Source organism: Pseudophryne corroboree, chromosome 4 (genome assembly GCF_028390025.1).
Source record: "Pseudophryne corroboree isolate aPseCor3 chromosome 4, aPseCor3.hap2, whole genome shotgun sequence".
NCBI classification, from domain to species: Eukaryota; Metazoa; Chordata; class Amphibia; order Anura; family Myobatrachidae; genus Pseudophryne; species Pseudophryne corroboree.
In genome coordinates, this window is record NC_086447.1 from 853,691,920 (window position 1) to 853,706,281 (window position 14,362).

Sequence of the window (14,362 nt, forward strand, 5' to 3'; positions counted from 1 at the left end):
ATGTCAATGGCCATATTCGTCCCACGGACAACAGGTGTCTCCCTGGGTGCCTGACTTAAACAAACCACCTCACCATCAGAATCCTCACTTGTCAATTTCCTACTCAGTGCCAGCAACACCCATATCCTCATCCTGGTGTACTTCAACAGTGACATCTTCAATTTGACTATCAGGAACTGGACTGCGGGAGCTCCTTCCAGCACTTGCAGGGGGCGTGCAAATGGTGGAAGGCGCCACCTCTTCCCGTCCAGTGTTGGGAAGGTCAGGCATCGCAACCGACACAATTGGACTCTCCTTGGGGATTTTTGATTAGAAGAAAGTACAGTTCTTAGCTGTGCTTTTGCCAGCTTAAGTCTTTTCATTTTTCTAGCGGGAGGATGAGTGCTTCCATCCTCATGTGAAGCTGAACCACTAGCCATGAACATAGGCCAGGGCCTCAGCCATTCCTTGCCACTCCGTGTCGTAAATGGCATATTGGCAAGTTTACGCTTCTCATCAGACACTTTTAATTTTGATTTTTGGGTTATTTTACTGTACTTTTGTTTTTTGGATTTTACATGCTCTCTACTATGACATTGGGCATCGGCCTTGGCAGATGACGTTGATGGCATTTCATCGTCTCGGCCATGACTAGTGGCAGCAGCTTCAGCACGAGGTGGAAGTGGATCTTGATCTTTCCCTATTTTACCCTCCACATTTTTGTTCTCCATTTTTTAATGTGTGGAATTATATGCCAGTAATATATAAATAGCAATGGCCTATTGTACCGTACTGCTATATATATACTGGTGGTCAGCAAAATTCTGCACTGTCCTCCTACTATATACTGCGCACAACTACAATGCAGCACAGGTATGGATGGATAGTATACTTGATGACACAGAGGTAGAGCAATGGACTACTGTACCGTACTGCTATATATATACTGGTGGTCAGCAAAATTCTGCACTGTCCTCCTACTATATTCTGCGCACAACTACAATGCAGCAAAGATATGGATAGTATACTTGATGACACAGAGGTAGAGCAATGGACTACTGTACCGTACTGCTATATATTAACTGGTGGTCAGCAAAATTCTGCACTTTCCTCCTACTATATACTGCGCACAACTACAATGCAGCACAGGTATGGATGGATAGTATACTTGACGACACAGAAGTAGAGCAATGGCCTACTGTACCGTACTTCTATATATATACTGGTGGTCAGCCAAATTCTGCACTGTCCTCCTACTATATAATGTGCACAACTACAATGAAGCACAGGTATGGATGGATAGTATACTTGATGACACAGAGGTAGAGCAATGGACTACTGTACCGTACTGCTATATATATACTGGTGGTCAGCAAAATTCTGCACTGTCCTCCTACTATATACTGCGCACAACTACAATGCAGCACAGATATGTATAGTATACTTGATGACACAGAGGTAGAGAAATGGCCTACTGTACCGTACTGCTATATATATACTGATGGTCAGCAAAATTCTGCACTGTCCTCCTACTATATACTGCGCACAACTACAATGCAGCACGGGTATTATTATTATTATTATTACATTTTATTTATAAGGCACCACATGTGTTTCGCAGCGCCGTACAAAGGACAGTACAGGGGACAAAACATTGCATTACAGTAAATAAATAACAGAAATAGAGTACAGGTAACAGAGCACCACACATTCTCAAGACATAATACAGCTAAGATGTAAGTATCGAGGGAGTGATCATCGTACTACTAGAGGCTGGTGGCCATAGATGAAGATGAGCCTTTACTAGCAGGATAAAGATGGTCGTTGAGTAGGGGAGAGCTGTGAGTGAAATGTGTTGAGACGAGGGCTTAGATAACAAGAGGAAAGAGGGCCCTGCTCTGAAGAGCTAACAATCTAATGGGGAGGGGCGACAGACAGATGACAAGAGGTGCAGGCAAGTGGGAGGTAGCATGATGGCAGTATGCAAGCAAAGCTGCGATGTTCACGGCATGAGGCCGGGGGGTGGAGGCGCGGCTTCAGCACTGGGTTATGCATCGGGAGGGTATGCTTTGATGAATAGGTGGGTTTTTAGTGCCCGTTTGAAGCTTTGCAAGGTTGGGGAGAGTCTAATGGAGCGGGTGAGTGCGTTCCTCTGAAGGGGTGCAGCACGGGCAAAATCCTGAACTCTTGCATGGGAAGCAGTGACCAGGGCGGTGGAGAGGCGACGGTCATTAGTCGACCGTAGGGGGCGGGAGGGAGTATGAAGGGAAAGGAGGTTGGAGATGTAGAAAGCAGTGGAATTAGAGATGGCCTTGTATGTGAGGGTGAGGAGTTTGAAGAAGATTCTGTAGGGGAATGGGAGCCAGTGTAGATTTTGTTGAAGGGGAGTGGCAGATGTGGTGCGGCAGGAGAGGAAGATAAGCCTAGCTGCGGAGTTTAGGACAGATTGGAGGGGAGCAAGATGGGAGCAAGCGAGGCCAGTGAGGAGGAAATTACAGTAGTCAAGTCGTGAGATGACCAGTGAGTGGATGATGAGTTTAGTTGCACTCTGGGAGAGATATGGCCTGATATGAGCAATGTTGCGTAGCTGGAAACGACAGGATTGTGCCAGAGCTTGGATGTGGGGTGCAAAGGAGAGGGAGGAGTCAAGAGTGACGCCCAGGCAGCGGAGTTGGGGAACGGGAGAGATGGTGGTGTTGTCAACAATGATGGAGATATTGGTCGGGGGTGTTGCTCTGGATGGGGGGAAGATGATGAGTTCCGTTTTGTCCATGTTGAGCTTTAGAGAGCGTTCAGACATCCAGGAGGAGATTGCAGAGAGGCAGCTGGAAACCTGAGAGAGGACAGAGGGGGACAGATCAGGAGATGAGAGGTAGAGCTGTGTGTCATCAGCATAGAGGTGTATTGAAGGCCAAATGAGTTAATGAGCGCACCCAGGGAAGAGGTATACAGGGAGAACAGAAGGGCTCCAAGGACAGAACCCTGAGGGACACCAACAGGAAGGATGGAAGGGTGTGAGGTGGTGCTGGAGGCAGACACAGAGAAGGAGCGGTTAGTGAGGTAGGAAGAAAACCAGTCAAGGACAGTGCTAGAGAGGCCAGCGTTTTGGAGTGTGCCGAGGAGGAGAGGATGATCTACGGTGTCAAAGGCAGCAGAGAGGTACAGAAGGATGAGCAGAGAGAAGTGGCCCCTGGATTTGTCTGAAAGCAGTTCATTGGTGACTTTCACCAGGGCAGTCTCAGTTGAGTGGAGTGGGCGAAAGCCAGATTGTAGTGGATCGAGGATGGAGTTGTCAGAGAGGTAGCTTGTGAGACGGCTTGTAGACTAGTCGTTCAAGTAATTTGGAGGCGAAAGGGAGAAGAGAGATGGGGCGGTAGTTAGTGGGTGATGAGGGGTCGAGGTTGGGTTTTTTGAGAATAGGCGAGACCAGAGCATGTTTGAATGGTGAGGGGAAGATGCAGGTGGAGAGGGACAGGTTAAAGAGGTGAGCAAGTTGGGAGCAGGCAGTGGGGGAGAGGGAGCGGAGAAGACGGGAGGGAAGGGGGTCCAGGGGGTCCAGGGGGCAGGTGGTGGGGGGGGGAGGATAAGATGAGGGAGTTGACTTCCTTTTCTGAAGTGGGATGGAAGGAGGACAGGGTGGGATAGATGGAGGGGAGGGATTAAGGGGGCAGGGGGGTAGCAGAGGGGTGACGGCGGGAGATGTCGTTTCGGATATCCTCAATTTTGGAGTTGAAGAAGGAGGCAAAGTCAGTGGCAGTGAGGGAGGATGGGAGGGGAGGAGGAGGGGGGCGAAGGAGAGTGTTGAAAGTTTCAAAGAGACGGCGTGGACAGGAGGACTGAGAAGAGATGAGTGCTTGGAAAAAGGATTGCTTGGCGAGGGAAAGAGCAGAGCTGTAGGAGGAGAGAATAAACTTGAAATGGAGGAAGTCCGGCAGAGAGTGAGATTTCCTCCACGAGCGTTCAGCGGAGAGTGAGCATTTTTGTAAGAAACGTGTTAGTTTGGTGTGCCAGGGTTGGGGTTTGGAGCGGCGGAGGGGGACAGAGGAGAGGGGGGCCACAGAGTCGAGAGCAGCGGTTAGGGAAGAGTTATAGAAGGTGGCTGCCTTGTTGGGACAAGTCATAGTGGAAAGAGGAGAGAGGAAAGTCTTGAGGGAGGACATGAAAGTGGGGTTGAGAGACCCGAGATTGCGTCTGGTGGTGGTGGGTCTGGGCGTGGAGAGGAGGAGGGAGGATGAGAGGGTGAAAGAAAGCAGATTGTGGTCAGAGAGAGGGAAGGAAGAGTTAGAGAAATCAGAGCGATCACATCGGTGGGTGAAGACAAGGTCGAGGGAGAGGCCGAGATTGTGAGTAGGGGTGGAGGTCCATTGAGAAAGTCCAAAGGAGGTGGAAAGGGCAAGAAGATTAGTGGAAGCGGCATTAGTGATATCAATAGGGATGTTAAAGTCTCCGAGGATGACAGAGGGGAGGTCGGAGGAGAGAAAGTGGGGAAGCCAGGCAGCAAAGTTGTCAAGGAAAGGTGAACAGTGGTCAGGGGGGCGGTAGATCACTGCCACAAAGAGGTGAATGGGGTAGAAGAGGCGGATAGTGTGGACCTCGAAGGTGGAGAAGGTGAGAGAGGGCTCAGGTGGGATGACACGAAAGGTGCAGTTAGGGGAGAGAAGGACGCCCACGCCTCCACCCTGGCGACCATCAGTTCTGACTGTGTGGGTGAAGGAGAGACCTCCGTAGGAGACGGCAGCAGGGGAGGTGGTGTCAGAGGAGGAGAGCCAGGTTTCAGTGATGGCGAGAAGGTGAAAAGAGTGGGAGATGAAGAGGTCGTGGATATTTGGCAGCTTGTTGCAGATTGATCTAGCATTCCAGAGTGCACAGGAGAAAGGAAGGGAGGGGACAGGGCAGATAGGGATAAGGTTGGCTGGGTTCTGAGTGTTTGTGGGTGATTTTGAATTTGGGGGGTGAGACCTGGCAGTGAGGATTGGTATGTGACAGGATCGTGGAGCCATAATTTGGTACAGTAGTGTTCAGGGGAATAGAATGGTGTAGGTGTAATATAGAATGAACAAGGAGAATGTGGGGTGTAATGTAAGCAAAAGACAGTGCAAACAGAATTTTAAGAAATAATGTTAGGAACGGAAAGGCTGAGATGGATACACAGTGGTTGTAGATTGTGTAAATGAGAGTGTGAGCAATGTGTGAAAGCAGTAGGGCTGCTACTTAATCAGACAGGTTGTTCAGTATTCAGGCTGTGCAGGCTGCAGGCATTACTGGTAGTGGTATGGGTAACTCACTGTAGTCTGTTGTTTGCAGTTCTTTTGTGGAGATGGGGGAGATAGTCTGCTGTCCCTCTGTTTCTCTCCTGTTTATCTCCGTATATCTCCAAATATTATATCATACTTTGACTAACATACTTAGCAACTAAAATGCTTGCAGCCTAAGATGCTTGCAGCATTGATCTATACTAGTTAAATAACCATGCAGACATGGATACAGGGTTAATTGATAGCAGTCCCCACCCTCTGAAAACTCCACCCACAACAAAAGGTTGCCTCAAGGTGTGAACAAATCACTATACCCCACTAATACACAGTGAGAACAGACTATAGTCTGGCCTAGAAATAACTAGTTAAAGATAAAATTGTCAATACCTAGCATAGTACAAAAAGCATGTAATGGGTGGATGTCAAAGTTGCAGCATTGAGAGATTGTCAATACCTAGCATAGTACAAAAAGCATGTAATGGGTGGATGTCAAAGTTGCAGCAGTGAGAGATTGTCAATACCTAGCATAGTACAAAAAGCATGGATGGATAGTATACTTGACGACACAGAGGTAGAGCAATAGCCTACTGTACCGTACTGTTATTTATATACTGGTGGTCAGCAAAATTCTGCACTGTCCTCCTACTATATACTGCGCACAACTACAATGCAGCACAGGTATGGATGGATAGTATACTTGATGACACAGAGGTAGAGCAATGGACTACTGTACCGTACTGCTATATATATACTGGTGGTCAGCAAAATTCTGCACTGTCCTCCTACTATATACTGCGCATAAATACAATGCAGCACAGGTATGGATGGATAGTATACTTGATGACACAGAGGTAGAGCAATGAACTACTGTACTGTACTGCTATATATATATACTGGTGGTCAGAATTTTCTGCACTGTCCTCCTACTATATACTGCGCACAACTACAATGCAGCACAGGTATGGATGGATAGTATACTTGAATACTTGACGACACAGAGGTAGAGCAATGGCCTACTGTACCATACTGCTATATATGTACTGGTGGTCAGCAAAATTCTGCACTGTCCTCCTACTATATACTACAATGCAGCACAGATATGGAGCGTTTTCAGGCAGAGAACGTAGATATTTGCAGCACAATGAGCACAGATATTTGCAGCACACTGAGCACAGATATTTGCAGCACACTGAACACAGAAACTGAGAGAACGCAGCCACGTCCTCTCGTTATAATCTCCAATGCACGAGTGAAAATGGCGGCAACGCGCGGCTCTTTATATGCAATACAAATCTCGCAAGAATATGACAGCGGGATGATGACGTTCGGGCGCGCTCGGATTAACCGAGCAAGGCGGGAAGATCCGAGGCTGCCTCGGAACCGTGTAAAATAGATATAAAAAAATTATTACATTTAAAACTCCACTGTGTGAATTCACAATAAACACTCAAACATGCAGCTCAATATTAACAGCTCACACTTATGATACTTCAATGCAACAATATCTCTCAATTCCCCTCTGATGTTAGGTTACTCCAATAAATCATACTGGAGACGGATACTGTGTTGGAACAATGTAACAGTGCCGTTCTTATAGAGTCTCCTATTCAAAGTGTTCCTCAAGTAGTATTTTTAGACACAGTAATCTTTGTTTCCAGAAAAGAGCTTGACAAATTGTATAATAATTTTTATGTCCGCTTTGAGAACACTGATTTAGTGCATGGTAACTGTCCATTGATTAGACAGATCAGCTGATTAAACATGCATGCATTAATTCTCTCACAGCCGCAAAGTTAATAAAATGCCACAGCGACTATTTTAGACATGGCCATGTCAGCAGAACATCGTTACCACGCTTCCTCCTTAATTCCTTTGCCTCGTCCTCCCGGCCCTGGTGCTCAGAAACCTTTTATTGGAGCCTTATCTGGAGAACGTTCGGCGTTTTCCCAGCTGTTTAAAGCAGGTCCGTGGTGTGCTGATTCAGTGAGGTAAAGTTAAAAAAGACGCGTTTCTCCACCTCCAAACATCGGCGGCTTCCTCAGTTAGATCTTGTTTGGAGGCGAGAAACGCGTCTTTTTTAACTTTACCTCATTGAATCAGCACACCACGGACCTGCTTTAACCAGCTGGGAAAACGCTGAATGATCTCCAGATAAGGCTCCAATAAAAGGTATCTGAGCACCAGGGCCGGGAGGACGAGGCAAAGGAATTAAGGAGAAAGCGTGGTAACGATGTGCTGCTGACATGGCCATGTCTAAAATAGTCGCTGTGGCATTTTATTAACTTTGCGGCTCTGAGAGTATTAATGCATGCATGTTTTATCAGCTGATCTGTCTAATCAATGGACAGTTACCGTGCACTAAATCAGTGAAGTTCTCAAAGGGGACATAAAAATCATTATACAATTTGTCAAGCTCTTGTCTGGAAACAAAGATTACTGTGTCTCAAAATACTACTTGAGGAACACTCTGAATAGGAGACTCTATAAGAACGGCACTGTTACATTGTTCCAACACAGTATCCGTCTCCAGTATGATTTATTGGAGTAACCTAACATCAGAGGGGAATTGAGAGATATTGTTGCATTGAAGTATCATAAGTGTGAGCTGTTAATATTGAGCTGCATGTTTGAGTGTTTATTGTGAATTCACACAGTGGAGTTATAAATGTAATAATTTTTTTTTATGTTTATACAGCCGTGTTCTAATTATTGTAGAAAAAGTGTATGAAAATATCTGTAGAGGTAAAAGGAGGATATTCATATAACTATATAAAATTAAGTATTATTAAGATTAATAATAAAAATAATTTTAATAAGAAACCTGCCAGCGCTGTCTACATATTTTTGTTTCTCTAGAGTATTGTATGAAGGGGTGGAGAAGTCCCTTTTAGTAGTGAGCTGCGTGTAGGTTTCTTAAATTCAAATTGGTTTTATAGAACATACTCACTACATTAAATTAACTTAATTGGATTAGCGCCAGGGGACCACTTTGCAGTGGTGTGTGTTTGTTTGTTTGTTTGTTTGTTTGTGTAAAATAGGTGAAATTAGGGGGGGGTTCGGATCTCAACTAGAGATGAGCGGGTTCGGTTTCTCTGAATCCGAACCCGCCAGAACTTCATGGTTTTTTTCACGGGTCCGAGCAGACTCGGATCTTCCCGCCTTGCTCGGTTAACCCGAGCGCGCCCGAACGTCATCATGACGCTGTCGGATTCTCGCGAGACTCGGATTCTATATAAGGAGCCGCGCGTCGCCGCCATTTTCACACGTGCATTGAGATTGATAGGGAGAGGACGTGGCTGGCGTCCTCTCCATTTAGATTATAAGAGACTGAGAGAGATTTACTGGAGCTGACTAGGAGGAGTACTGTTACTGTAGAAGTGTAGAGACTGAGTGGAGAGAGTTTACTAGTGAGGACAGTGCAGTTTACTTTATAATCCGTTCTCTGCCTGAAAAAAGCGATACACAGCACACAGTGACTCAGTCACATACCATATCTGTGTGCACTGCTCAGGCTCAGGCCAGTGTGCTGCATCATCTATTATCTATATATAATATTATATATATCTGTCTGACTGCTCAGCTCACACAGCTTATAATTGTGGGGGAGACTGGGGAGCACTACTGCAGTGCCAGTTATAGGTTATAGCAGGAGCCAGGAGTACATAATATATTATATAGTGAGTGACCACCAGACACACAGTGCAGTTTATTTAATATATCCGTTCTCTGCCTGAAAAAAGCGATACACACAGTGACTCAGTCAGTCACATACCATATCTGTGTGCACTGCTCAGGCTCAGGCCAGTGTGCTGCATCATCTATATATATTATATATCTGTCTGACTGCTCAGCTCACACAGCTTATAATTGTGGGGGAGACTGGGGAGCACTACTGCAGTGCCAGTTATAGGTTATAGCAGGAGCCAGGAGTACATATTATATTAAAATTAAACAGTGCACACTTTTGCTGCAGGAGTGCCACTGCCAGTGTGACTGACCAGTGACCTGACCACACTGACCACCAGTATAGTTAGTAGTATACTTATATTGTGATTGCCTGAAAAAGTTAAACACTCGTCGTGTGACTTCACTTGTGTGTTTTTTTTTTTTTTTATTCTATAAAAATAAAACTCATTCTGCTGACAGACAGTGTCCAGCAGGTCCGTCATTATATAATATATAATATATACCTGTCCGGCTGCAGTAGTGATATATATATATTTTTTATATCATTTATCATCCAGTCGCAGCAGACACAGTACGGTAGTTCACGGCTGTGGCTACCTCTGTGTCTGCACTCGGCAGGCAGTCCGTCCATAATTGTAATACCACCTAACCGTGGTTTTTTTTTCTTTCTTTATACATACATACTAGTTACGAGTATACTATCTCTTTATCAACCAGTCTATATTAGCAGCAGACACAGTACAGTGCGGTAGTTCACGGCTGTGGCTACCTCTGTGTCGGCACTCGGCAGCCCGTCCATAATTGTATATACCACCTAACCGTGGTTTTTTTTTCTTTCTTTATACATACATACTAGTTACGAGTATACTATCTCTTTATCAACCAGTCTATATTAGCAGCAGACACAGTACAGTGCGGTAGTTCACGGCTGTGGCTACCTCTGTGTCGGCACTCGGCAGCCCGTCCATAATTGTATATACCACCTAACCGTGTTTTTTTTTTCTTTCTTTATACATACATACTAGTTACGAGTATACTATCTCTTTATCAACCAGTCTATATATTAGCAGCAGACACAGTACAGTGCGGTAGTTCACGGCTGTGGCTACCTCTGTGTCGGCACTCGGCAGTCCGTCCATAATTGTATACTAGTATCCAATCCATCCATCTCCATTGTTTACCTGAGGTGCCTTTTAGTTGTGCCTATTAAAATATGGAGAACAAAAATGTTGAGGTTCCAAAATTAGGGAAAGATCAAGATCCACTTCCACCTCGTGCTGAAGCTGCTGCCACTAGTCATGGCCGAGACGATGAAATGCCAGCAACGTCGTCTGCCAAGGCCGATGCCCAATGTCATAGTACAGAGCATGTCAAATCCAAAACACCAAATATCAGTAAAAAAAGGACTCCAACACCTAAAATAAAATTGTCGGAGGAGAAGCGTAAACTTGCCAATATGCCATTTACCACACGGAGTGGCAAGGAACGGCTGAGGCCCTGGCCTATGTTCATGGCTAGTGGTTCAGCTTCACATGAGGATGGAAGCACTCAGCCTCTCGCTAGAAAAATGAAAAGACTAAAGCTGGCAAAAGCAGTAGCACCGCAAAGAACTGTGCGTTCTTCGAAATCCCAAATCCACAAGGAGAGTCCGACTCCAATTGTGTCGGTTGCGATGCCTGACCTTCCCAACACTGGACGTGAAGAGCATGCGCCTTCCACCATTTGCACGCCCCCTGCAAGTGATGGAAGGAGCACCCGCAGTCCAGTTCCTGATAGTCAGATTGAAGATGTCAGTGTTGAAGTACACCAGGATGAGGAGGATATGGGTGTTGCTGGCGCTGGGGAGGAAATTGTCCAGGAGGATTCTGATGGTGAGGTGGTTTGTTTAAGTCAGGCACCCGGGGAGACACCTGTTGTCCGTGGTAGGAATATGGCCGTTGACATGCCTGGTGAAAATACCAAAAAAATCAGCTCTTCGGTGTGGAAGTATTTCACCAGAAATGCGGACAACAGGTGTCAAGCCGTGTGTTCCCTTTGTCAAGCTGTAATAAGTAGGGGTAAGGACGTTAACCACCTCGGAACATCCTCCCTTATACGTCACCTGCAGCGCATTCATAATAAGTCAGTGACAAGTTCAAAAACTTGGGCCGACAGCGGAAGCAGTCCACTGACCAGTAAATCCCTTCCTCTTGTAACCAAGCTCACGCAAACCACCCCACCAACTCCCTCAGTGTCAATTTCCTCCTTCCCCAGGAATGCCAATAGTCCTGCAGGCCATGTCACTGGCAATTCTGACGAGTCCTCTCCTGCCTGGGATTCCTCCGATGCATCCTTGCGTGTAACGCCTACTGCTGCTGGCGCTGCTGTTGTTGCTGCTGGGAGTCGATGGTCATCCCAGAGGGGAAGTCGTAAGACCACTTTTACTACTTCCACCAAGCAATTGACTGTCCAACAGTCCTTTGCGAGGAAGATGAAATATCACAGCAGTCATCCTACTGCAAAGCGGATAACTGAGGCCTTGACATCCTGGGTGGTGAGAAACGTGGTTCCGGTATCCATCATTACTGCAGAGCCAACTAGAGACTTGTTGGAGGTACTGTGTCCCCGGTACCAAATACCATCTAGGTTCCATTTCTCTAGGCAGGCGATACCGAAAATGTACACAGACCTCAGAAAAAGAGTCACCAGTGTCCTAAAAAATGCAGCTGTACCCAATGTCCACTTAACCACGGACATGTGGACAAGTGGAGCAGGGCAGGGTCAGGACTATATGACTGTGACAGCCCACTGGGTAGATGTATGGACTCCCGCCACAAGAACAGCAGCGGCGGCACCAGTAGCAGCATCTCGCAAACGCCAACTCTTTCCTAGGCAGGCTACGCTTTGTATCACCGGTTTCCAGAATACGCACACAGCTGAAAACCTCTTACGGCAACTGAGGAAGATCATCGCGGAATGGCTTACCCCAATTGGACTCTCCTGTGGATTTGTGGCATCGGACAACGCCAGCAATATTGTGTGTGCATTAAATCTGGGCCAATTCCAGCACGTCCCATGTTTTGCACATACCTTGAATTTGGTGGTGCAGAATTTTTTAAAAAACGACAGGGGCGTGCAAGAGATGCTGTCGGTGGCAAGAAGAATTGCGGGACACTTTCGGCGTACAGGCACCACGTACAGAAAACTGGAGCACCACCAAAAACTACTGAACCTGCCCTGCCATCATCTGAAGCAAGAAGTGGTAACGAGGTGGAATTCAACCCTGTATATGCTTCAGAGGTTGGAGGAGCAGCAAAAGGCCATTCAAGCCTATACAATTGAGCACTATATAGGAGGTGGGATGCACCTGTCTCAAGCGCAGTGGAGAATGATTTCAACGTTGTGCAAGGTTCTGATGCCCTTTGAACTTGCCACACGTGAAGTCAGTTCAGACACTGCCAGCCTGAGTCAGGTCATTCCCCTCATCAGGCTTTTGCAGAAGAAGCTGGAGACATTGAAGGAGGAGCTAACACGAAGCGATTCCGCTAGGCATGTGGGACTTGTGGATGGAGCCCTTAATTCGCTTAACAAGGATTCACGGGTGGTCAATCTGTTGAAATCAGAGCACTACATTTTGGCCACCGTGCTCGATCCTAGATTTAAAGCCTACCTTGGATCTCTCTTTCCGGCAGACACAAGTCTGCTGGGGTTCAAACACCTGCTGGTGAGTAAATTGTCAAGTCAAGCGGAACGCGACCTGTCAACAACATCTCCTCCTTCACATTCTCCCGCAACTGGGGGTGCGAGGAAAAGGCTCAGAATTCCGAGCCCACCCGCTGGCGGTGATGCAGGGCAGTCTGGAGCGACTGCTGATGCTGACATCTGGTCCGGACTGAAGGACCTGACAACGATTACGGACATGTCGTCTACTGTCACTGCATATGATTCTCTCCCCATTGAAAGAATGGTGGAGGATTATATGAGTGACCGCATCCAAGTAGGCACGTCACACAGTCCGTACTTATACTGGCAGGAAAAAGAGGCAATTTGGAGGCCCTTGCACAAACTGGCTTTATTCTACCTAAGTTGCCCTCCCACAAGTGTGTACTCCGAAAGAGTGTTTAGTGCCGCCGCTCACCTTGTCAGCAATCGGCGTACGAGGTTACATCCAGAAAATGTGGAGAAGATGATGTTCATTAAAATGAATTATAATCAATTCCTCCGTGGAGACATTGACCAGCAGCAATTGCCTCCACAAAGTACACAGGGAGCTGAGATGGTGGATTCCAGTGGGGACGAATTGATAATCTGTGAGGAGGGGGATGTACACGGTGATATATCGGAGGATGACGATGAGGTGGACATCTTGCCTCTGTAGAGCCAGTTTGTGCAAGGAGAGATTAATTGCTTCTTTTTTGGTGGGGGTCCAAACCAACCCGTCATATCAGTCACAGTCGTGTGGCAGACCCTGTCACTGAAATGATGGGTTGGTTAAAGTGTGCATGTCCTGTTTATACAACATAAGGGTGGGTGGGAGGGCCCAAGGACAATTCCATCTTGCACCTCTTTTTTCTTTTCTTTTTCTTTGCGTCATGTGCTGTTTGGGGAGGGTTTTTTGGAAGGGACATCCTGCGTGACACTGCAGTGCCACTCCTAGATGGGCCCGGTGTTTGTGTCGGCCACTAGGGTCGCTTATCTTACTCACACAGTCAGCTACCTCATTGCGCCTCTTTTTTTCTTTGCGTCATGTGCTGTTTGGGGAGGGTTTTTTGGAAGGGACATCCTGCGTGACACTGCAGTGCCACTCCTAGATGGGCCCGGTGTTTGTGTCGGCCACTAGGGTCGCTTATCTTACTCACACAGCTACCTCATTGCGCCTCTTTTTTTCTTTGCGTCATGTGCTGTTTGGGGAGGGTTTTTTGGAAGGGACATCCTGCGTGACACTGCAGTGCCACTCCTAGATGGGCCCGGTGTTTGTGTCGGCCACTAGGGTCGCTAATCTTACTCACACAGCTACCGCATTGCGCCTCTTTTTTTCTTTGCGTCATGTGCTGTTTGGGGAGGGTTTTTTGGAAGGGCCATCCTGCGTGACACTGCAGTGCCACTCCTAGATGGGCCCGGTGTTTGTGTCGGCCACTAGGGTCGCTTATCTTACTCACACAGCGACCTCGGTGCAAATTTTAGGACTAAAAATAATATTGTGAGGTGTGAGGTATTCAGAATAGACTGAAAATGAGTGGAAATTATGGTTTTTGAGGTTAATAATACTTTGGGATCAAAATGACCGCCAAATTCTATGATTTAAGCTGTTTTTTAGGTTTTTTGGAAAAAAACACCCGAATCCAAAACACACCCGAATCCGACAAAAAAAATTCGGTGAGGTTTTGCCAAAACGCGGTCGAACCCAAAACACGGCCGCGGAACCGAACCCAAAACCAAAACACAAAACCCGAAAAATTTCC